This window comes from Triturus cristatus, chromosome 4_2, assembly GCF_964204655.1.
Source record: "Triturus cristatus chromosome 4_2, aTriCri1.1, whole genome shotgun sequence".
Classification (NCBI taxonomy): Eukaryota; Metazoa; Chordata; class Amphibia; order Caudata; family Salamandridae; genus Triturus; species Triturus cristatus.
Window position 1 is genome coordinate 941,141,809 of NC_140586.1, and position 9,764 is coordinate 941,151,572.

At 57.4% G+C, this 9,764-nt stretch overlaps 1 protein-coding gene across 3 annotated transcripts in view; it reads right to left on the minus strand.

The window, feature by feature from the left end:
* LOC146839004 (uncharacterized) overlaps window positions 1-7,935 on the minus strand; it is a 44,105-nt gene extending 36,170 nt beyond the window's left edge. Inside the window, exon 1 of one of the 3 annotated variants that reach the window (XM_085603036.1) lies at window positions 7,439-7,935. The gene's annotated coding sequence lies outside the window, so the exon portion shown is untranslated. Of the gene's footprint in view, window positions 1-7,269 lie in introns of all 3 variants that reach the window. The other 2 variants (XM_085603035.1, XM_085603037.1) reach the window with 2 other exon arrangements.
* Window positions 7,936-9,764: the final 1,829 nt, after the last annotated feature.

Consider the following 9,764-nt stretch of genomic DNA (forward strand, 5'->3'; position numbering starts at 1 on the left):
GCAGTCACCACAGGCAGAGAGCAGCCATGTATTCTGTTCTTCGTAAACTTAGAGACTTTTCGCCGCAAAGCATGATGGGATCTCACCACTCGGCCAGCTGATACCAGGCAAAAAGCGAGGACATATAAGAATGAACCCCCTGATTGTAGAGCATTTATGACATAAAGTGCTTTATATTGACATCTTTTCAGGACAGGAAGCCGGTGCAATTTGACCAGTTTGTTGGAGATCGACCTTGATTTTATTAACCTCAGAACCAGCCCAACTGCTGTTTTTGTAGCAGCAACAATCTATGAAGGCGATATTCAGATATGCCTACGTATAAAGAGATGCAGGAATCCATTCTCAATAGGATCAGAACCAGTACCAGGTCCCTCCTAGATGAAGCAGGGATGAATGGAAGTATTATTCTGATAACTTTCAGCAGTCAGAAGCCTGGAGAGCAGGTGATTTTAATGTATCCTTTTAGGGACAGATGCAAGTCCACCCAAACTCCCAAGTTGCTGACCTGATGGAAAGGGGTGGACAGAGCTCCCAACGACACCGGCCTCCACCCTTTGTGCCACGAGGCTCCGGACCCAAATACCACTATTTCCGTTCTTTTCACTGTTTAGCGCCAGGGAGTTTGAGCTCATCCAATCAGCGACTTCCTGGCGGCAGTTCCTGAAATTACTGGCCATTTTATCTGTATTTAATTCTAATCTAATGATTTGTGTACATTCGAGTAGAGGTGATATCGAATGGCTCGATCAGGCGTATTTTCTTCTAATCTAATGATTTCAGATTCATCGAGTAGAGGTGATATCGCTTATCGAATGACTTGATCAGGTGTATTTTCTTCTAATCTAATGATCTGTATATCATCGAGTAGAGGTGATATCGAATGACTCGATCAGGCTGGCTAAGTGGACCATGTAAAGATTGAAAAGATTGTGGCTCATAACCAGCCGGGGGGGGCCGGGAAGGGGGAATTGTCTTAGGGGTTGATCTGAAGTTAGCTGATGCCACCGCTTGGGTCAGATCTTTCAAAAAGGATAAGAACCAAGCAGGTAAGACCCACCATCTGCAATCTCTGTAGTAAAGTGGAGTGTGAGATGGTGTCAAAGGCTGCAGACAGATCTAATCTGGTCAGAGCCCCCACCTCCATACATAATGTCTCTAACATCCCACGTGGCTTTAGCTAGCACGGTCTCTGCAGAGAGCTTTGTTAGAGCTCTGGATGGACTTTGTGCAGAAGTTGGTGGGACTCAAGTTATTTGGTGAGCTGCTTGTTCACCGTGGCCTTCGTTAGTTTGGTGAACATCAGGAACAGAGAGACAGGCGAATCCTTAGAGTTAGAACTGCTGTGACTACTGGAGCAGACATCTGGAAGTAATGTTGCCTAAAACACTCTAATTGGCTGCACGCTGGGGTGCAACGGAGGGCAAGAACAAGAAGGTTGGGCTTGGATGTGTCCCAGAGTAATTACCAGAGCCTGGGATGAACTCAAACATTCCACCCATCATTTTGCTTATTCATAAATACGCTAGGTGTGCCCAGATGTGGGTCCCGTTCTCGCTGCACCGCTGGAATCAAGCCGCACCCTACAGTCAAGGCCCAGATAGGTTGAAACCGGTCTTGGGTCGATTGTGTTCCGGTTCAGAAAGGATCTGGATTGGCTCTTCAGGCTGGACTGCTCCTATTGGAAGGAGTCTAAAGCTGATTTGCATATGTCTGCTTCCTGTTTGAGGTGGCATTGTGGGCCAACAACCAATTGATCTCCCTCTCCGGCTTGGCGAGGACCTGGACGTGAGCCGGAGTCTGGTGAGGACGAGGACGTGATCAGGGCCTGTTGAAGACCAGGACATGAGTCAGGGGCTTGTGAGGACCAGGACGTGAGCCTGAGCCTGGTGAGGACCAGGATGTGAGCCGGAGTCTAGTGAGGACCAGGAAGTGAGCAGGGGCCTGGTATGGACCAGGACGTGAGTCGGAGCCTGGTGAGGACCAGGATGTGAGCCGCAGCCTGGTGAGGACCAGGATGTGAGCCGCAGCCTGGTGAGGACCAGGATGTGAGCCGGAGCCTGGTGAGGACCAGGATGTGAGCCGGAGCCTGGTGAGGACCAGGATGTGAGCCGGAGCCTGGTGAGGACCAGGATGTGATCAGTGCCTTGTGAGGACCAGGAAGTGAGCTGGGGCCTTGTGAGGACCAGGACATGTGTCGGAACCTGGTAGGGACCAGGACGTGAGCCGGAGTCTAGTGAGGATGAGGATGTGAGCCAGAGTCTAGTGAGGATGAGGATGTGAGCCAGAGTCTAGTGAGGATGAGGATGTGAGCCAGAGTCTAGTGAGGATGAGGATGTGAGCCAGAGTCTAGTGAGGATGAGGATGTGAGCCAGAGTCTAGTGAGGATGAGGATGTGAGCCAGAGTCTAGTGAGGATGAGGATGAGGATGTGAGCCAGAGTCTATTGAGGATGAGGATGTGAGCCAGAGTCTAGTGAGGATGAGGATGTGATCAGGGCCTGGTGAAGACCAAGATGTGTACTGGGGCCTTGTGAGGACCAGGACATGAGCTGGGGCATTGTGAGGACCAGGACATTAGCTGGGACCTTGGGAGGACCAGCACGTGAGCCAGGGCCTGGTGGACCAGGACGTGAGCCAGGGCCTGGTGGACCAGGACGTGAGCCAGGGCCTGGTGGACCAGGACGTGAGCCAGGGCCTGGTGGACCAGGACGTGAGCCAGGGCCTTGTGAGGACCAGGACGTGAGCCAGGGCCTTGTGAGGACCAGGACGTGAGCCAGGGCCTTGTGAGGACCAGGACGTGAGCCAGGGCCTTGTGAGGACCAGGACGTGAGCCAGGGCCTTGTGAGGACCAGGACGTGAGCCAGGGCCTTGTGAGGACCAGGACGTGAGCCAGGGCCTTGTGAGGACCAGGACGTGAGCCAGGGCCTTGTGAGGACCAGGACGTGAGCCAGGGCCTTGTGAGGACCAGGACGTGAGCCAGGGCCTTGTGAGGACCAGGACGTGAGCCAGGGCCTTGTGAGGACCAGGACGTGAGCCTGGGCCTGGTATGGACCAGGACGTGAGCAGGGGTTTGGTGGATCAGGACGTGAGCCAGGGCTTTGTGAGGACCAGGACGTGAGCCAGGGCCTTGTGAGTACCAGGACATGAGCCAGGGCCTTGTGAGTACCAGGACATGAGCCGGTGGTTTGTGTGGGCCAAGATGTGAGCTGGGGCCTTGTGCGGACCAGAATGTGAGCCGGGGCCTGGTGGACCAGGACGTGAGCCAAGGCCTTGTGAGGACCAGGACGTGAGCTGGGGCCTGGTGGACCAGGACGTGAGCCGGGCCTTGTGAGGAGCAGGACGTGAGCGTGGGTCTGGTGGACAAACACGTGAGCCGGGCCTTGTGAGGAGCAGGACGTGAGCGTGGGCCTAGTGGACAAAGACGTGAGCCGGGGTCTGGTGGACCAGGATGTGAGCCGGGGCCTTGTGAGGACCAGGACGTGAGCTGGAGCCTGGTGGACCAGGACATGAGCCGGGGCCTTGTGAGGACCAGGACGTGAGCTTGGGCATGGTGGACCAGGACGTGAGCCGGGACCTGATGGACCAGGATGTGACCCGGGGCCTTGTGAGTACCAGGACGTGTGCTGGGGCATTGTGAGGACCATGACGTGAGCCGGGGCCTTGTGAGGACCAGGACGTGAGCCGGGGCCTTGTGAGGACCAGGACGTGAGCCGGGGCCTTGTGAGGACCAGGACGTGAGTCGGGGCCTTGTGTGGACCAGGACGTGAGCCGGGGCCTTGTGTGGACCAGGACGTGAGCCGGGGCCTTGTGTGGACCAGGACGTGAGCCGGGGCCTTGTGTGGACCAGGACGTGAGCCGGGGCCTTGTGTGGACCAGGACGTGAGCCGGGGCCTTGTGTGGACCAGGACGTAAGCCAGGGTCTGGTGGACCAGGACGTGAGCCGGGGCCTTGTGAGGACCAGGTCGTGAGCCAGGGCCTTGTGTGGAGCAGGACATGAGCCGGGGCCTGGTGAAACAGGACGTGAGCTGGAGCCTGGTGGACCAGGACGTGAGCGGGGGCCGTGTGAGGAGCAGGACGTGAGCGTGGGCCTGGTGGACAAAGACGTGAGCCGTGGTCTCGTGGACCAGGATGTGAGCCAAGGCCTTGTGAGGACCAGGACGTGAGCTGGGGCCTGGTGGACCAGGATGTGAGCCGGGCCTTGTGAGGAGCAGGACGTGAGCATGGGCCTGGTGGACGAAGACGTGAGCCGGGGTCTGGTGGACCAGGATGTGAGCCGGGGTCTTGTGAGGACCAGGACGTGAGTTGGAGCCTGGTGGACCAGGATGTGAGCCGGGGCCTTGTGAGGACCAGGACGTGAGCTTGGGCCTGGTGGACCAGAACGTGAGCCGGGGCCTGATGGACCAGGACGTGAGCCGGGGCCTTGTGAGGACCAGGACGTGAGCCAGGGCCTTGTGAGGACCAGGACGTGAGCCAGGGCCTGGTGAGGACCAAGACGTGAGCCAGGGCCTTGTGAGGACCAGGACGTGAGCTGGGGCCTTGTGAGGATCAGGACGTAAGCCAGGGCCTTGTGAGGATCAGGACGTGAGCCAGGGCCTTGTGTGGAGCAGGACATGAGCCGGGGCCTGGTGAAACAGGACGTGAGCTGGAGCCTGGTGGACCAGGACGTGATCGGGGGCCTTGTGAGGAGCAGGACGTGAGCGTGGGCCTGGTGGACGAAGACGTGAGCCGTGGTCTGGTGGACCAGGATGTGAGCTGGAGCCTGGTGGACCAGGACGTGAGCCGGGGCCTTGTGAGGACCAGGACGTGAGCTTGGGCCTGGTGGACCAGGACGTGAGCCGGGCCTTGTGAGGAGCAGGACGTGAGCGTGGGCCTGGTGGACAAAGACGTGAGCCGGGATCTGGTGGACCAGGATGTGAGCTGGAGCCTGGTGGACCAGGACGTGAGCCAGGGCCTTGTGAGGACCAGGACGTGAGGTTGGGCCTGGTGGACCAGGACGTGAGCCGGGACCTGATGGACCAGGACGTGACCCGGGGCCTTGTGAGTACCAGGACGTGTGCTGGGGCATTGTGAGGACCATGACGTGAGCCGGGGCCTTGTGAGGACCAGGACGTGAGCCGGGACCTTGTGAGGACCAGGACGTGAGACGGGGCCTTGTGTGGACCATGACGTGTGCCGGGGCCTTGTGTGGACCAGGACGTGAGCCGGGGCCTTGTGTGGACCAGGACGTGAGCCGGGGCCTAGTGAGGACCAGCACGTGAGCCAGAGGCTTGTGTGGACCAGGACATGAGCCGGGGCCTGGTGGCCAGGATACGGAGCCCGCTCTCGCTCCCTTTGAGAGGCAAGACTAAACATCTGGTTTGTCCTCTCTTGCAGGACTAGGGAAGGGTCAGTTCAGAGATCCAAGGACACCAGAGACGGGGGCGCTGGACTTGCACCCCCTGTTTTTCATTGTATTTCTCCATGAAACAGATAAAACTGAGTGAAATCTCCTTGAGAGAGATTCATATTATCACAGATCTCACTGGACTCACAATCTGCAGAAAGAGGCCGAGAAAGGAAGCCCTTGCACATTAACTGTTCTACTCTTCTCTGCCACGATGCCCCGGGAGGCGCCAAATATTTCTGTAGAGTGGTACCCGAAAATTCATGCCTGTACTTTCATGTAATACGTAAGTGCATTCTGGGAGTTTTAGTCTTGGTTAATTCACTAAAGACAGTGGTTTAAAAAATAAACTCCATGAATCGAGGAAATGTGTGCCTTTGTCAGGAGCCATCTGGGGCTCTCTGGTAACGCCGGATACATTTCAAAAACTCGGATTATGAGCTCTTAAAATAAAATTAATTGCCTGGAAAGGAGCATCTCTGGGCGGTGAGAGCAGCGGCTGAGGCGGTCCACACTCTTCATACCAAGAGGACAGGACAGGCCTCACCTCCTACCCCTACAGGGCAGGTTTCATCCCAGCAGAGGACAGGCCTCCACTCCTCTGCATCCTCCTGGACAGGCCTCAACCACTCTGCATCCCCCTGGACAGGCTTCACCTCCTCTGCACCCCTCCCGGATACGCCTCACCTCCTCTGCACCACCAGCCCAGGACAGGCACCACCTCCTCTGCACCCCTGGACTGGCCTCACCTGCTCTTAACTCCCTGGACAGGACATGCTTCACCTCCTCTGAACCCTGGACAGGCCTCACCTGCTCTGCTTCCCCTGGACAGGCATCTCCCCAGCACCCCTCAGGACAGGCCTCACCTCCTCTGCACCCCGGGACAGGCCTCACCTCCTCTGCACCCCAGGATAGGCCTCGCCTCCTCTGCATCCTCCTGGACAGGCCTCAACCACTCTGCATCCCCCTGGACAGGCTTCACCTCCTCTGCACCCCTCCCGGATACGCCTCACCTCCTCTGCACCACCAGCCCAGGACAGGCACCACCCCCTCTGCACCCCTGGACTGGCCTCACCTCCCCTGCACCCCCGTGGAACAGGCCTCAACTCTCCTGCACCCGCTTTGCAGGCCTCATCACCTCTGCACCCCTGGACTGGCCTCACCTCCCCTGCACCCCCGCGGAACAGGCCTCAACTCTCCTGCACCCGCTTTGCAGGCCTCATCACCTCTGCACCCCTGGACTGGCCTCACCTCCCCTGCACCCCCGCGGAACAGGCCTCAACTCTCCTGCACCCGCTTTGCAGGCCTCATCACCTCTGCACCCCTGGACAGGCCTCACCTCCTCTGCTCCCTCTCTACAGGTCTCACCTCATGTGCACCCCTGGGCAGGCCTCACCTTCTTTGCAACCCCCCCCTGAAAAGGACATGCCTCCCCTCCCTTGCACCCTTTGGACAAGCCTCACCTTCTCTGTACCCCCCCCCGGACAGGCCTCACCTTCTCTGCAACCCCTGGACAGGCCTCACCTCCTGTGCACCCCTGGACAGGCCTCACCTCCTTTGCACCACTGGACAGGCCTCACCTCCTCTGCACCCCCAGCCCAGGACATGCCTCACCTCCTCTGCACCCCTGGACAGGCCTCACCTGCTCTTAACCCCCTGGATAGGACATGCCTCACCTCCTCTGCTCCCCCTTGGACAGGCCTCACCTCCTGTGCACCCCAGTGCACGCCTGACCTCCTCTGCACCCCCCTGGGACAGGCCTCACCTCCTCTGCACCCCCTGGGACAGGCCTCACCTCCTCTGCACCCCCTGGGCCAGGCCTCACCTCCTCTGCACCCCCTGGGCCAGGCCTCACCTCCTCTGCACCCCCTGGGCCAGGCCTCACCTCCTCTGCACCCCTGGACAGGCCTCTCCTCCTCTGCACACCTGGACAGGCCTCTCCTCCTCTGCACACCTGGACAGGCCTCTCCTCCTCTGCACACCTGGACAGGCCTCTCCTCCTCTCATCACCCTGGACAGGCCTCACCTCCTCTACACCCGTGGACAGGCCTCACCTCCTTTGCAGGTCCTGGACAGGCCTCACCTCCTCTGACCCCTGGACAGGCCTCTCGGTGCTTCTCACAGGAGCTCTCGGTGAAGGATTCTCATTAAGGACAGAGGAGCCCAGAGTTCATTCCACCCCATACAGCGCCTCTGACTCCGCCCTGAGCCTCGAGGCGCTATGCACAGGCCCCGAAGAGAGACACTGCTCCCCTTGACCTGCCCAGAGGCGCCGGGGGCAGGACTGTGGGCGGCTCCGACTGAGGCGCTACACACGAGGCACGTGTTCATCCCTCAGAATGAGGGAAATGTCCTGATCCATTTCGCATCTTCCAGCTCCGGTACCTGGTTCCGGTGATGCTGCCGCCCCCGCCCCGGTCGATTATCCGTCTCCAAACAGGTGACCTAGGACAGTTTCCTGCCAGCCTGCCCTGTCTCAGCCTGAAGCTCCCCGAGGTGAGCGCCTCGTGAGAGATGACTGCATGAATCCAGACACAGACTGCAGAGGGTCACACAGCGCGTCCGGGTCAGCAGTTTGAGGCTCCGCCCCGGATCTGAATGTGTCTGCTGTGACCCGTGAGAGAACCCTCTTTATTTCTATTCTCATTTCTTCTAGTTTCGTTTTCAGTGTGTAAAAGCGAAGCAGCGCCACACACAGCAAAGCAGAAGGAAACACAACACAGGCGCTATCTGCAGGCACTATGAGAACCCCCCCTGTACCGAGGCACCACCCCGTGGCCACTTGTCTTCTATGAAGGACACGTGTGTAGCGCTTAGAAAGAAGAGTTATTATAGCTCCCAGCTCCTGGCGCTAAAGAACCCGCACTAGGCGCTTTAGTGCAGGCTGGTGGAGCAGAAAGCGCGGGTTTGTTGCTGCCCTGAACGGCAAGCTTTTAAAATACTTATCTCTTTGGTGGTGTATTTGGCGTCTTCTCTCCACTGTCCCTAAACTGTAGCGTCTAACCCTGTCCATTCCTGTGTCAAGGCGCGTGTGCATCTGCAGACACGAGTGTGCACTTCAGACACAAACATTATAGATGGACACAGAGGATCTTATATGTCACAGTGTGCACGTGCGGACCAGAGCTCGTATTTATGACAGTGTGTGCACGAGCGGACCAGAGGTCGCACTTATGACAGTGTGTGCACGTGCGGACCAGAGGTCGTATTTATGACAGTGTGTGCACGTGCGGACCAGAGGTCGTATTTATGACAGTGTGTGCACGAGCGGACCAGAGGTCGCACTTATGACAGTGTGTGCACTTGTGAACAAGAGGTCGTACTTATGACAGTGTGTGCACGTATGAACCAGAGCTCGTACTTATGACAGTGTGTGCACGTGCGAACCAGAGGTCGTACTTATGACATTGTGTGCACGTGCGAACCAGAGGTCGTACTTATGACAGTGTGTGCACGTGCGGACCAGAGGTCGTACTTGTGACAGTGTGTCTAAGTGTGAACCAGAGGTCGTACTTATGACAGTGTGTCCACGTGTGAACCAGAGGTCGTACTTATGACAGTGTGCATGTGCGAACCAGAGGTCATACTTATGACAGTGTGTGCACGTGCAAACCAGAGGTCGTACTTATGACAGTGTGTGCACGTGCGGACCAGAGGTCGTACTTATGACAGTGTGTGCACGTGTAAACCAGAGGTCGTACTTATGACAGTGTGTGCACGTGTGAACCAGACCTCGTACTTATGACAGTGTGTCCACATGTGAACCAGAGGTCGTACTTATGACAGTGTGTGCACGTGCGAACCAGAGCTCGTACTTACGACAGTGTGTGCACGTATGAACCAGAGGTCGTACTTATGACTGTGTGCACGTGCGAACCAGAGGTCGTACTTATGACAGTGTGTGCACTTGTGAACCAGAGGTCGTATTTATGACAGTGTGTGCACGTGTGAACCAGAGCTCGTACTTATGACAGTGTGTGCACGTATGAACCAGAGGTCGTACTTATGACAGTGTGTGCACGTGCGAACCAGAGGTCGTACTTATGACAGTGTGTGCACGTGTGAACCAGAGCTCGTACTTACGACAGTGTGTGCACGTATGAACCAGAGGTCGTACTTATGACAGTGTGTGCACGTGCGAACCAGAGGTCGTCCTTATGACAGTGTGTGCACGTGCAGACCATAGGTCGTACTTATGACAGTGTGTGCACGTGCAGACCAGAGGTCGTACTTATGACAGTGTGTGCACGTATGAACCAGAGGTCGTACTTATGACAGTGTGTGCACGTGCGAACCAGAGGTCGTACTTATGACAGTGTGTGCACGTGTGAACCAGAGCTCGTACTTACAACAGTGTGTGCACGTATGAACCAGAGGTCG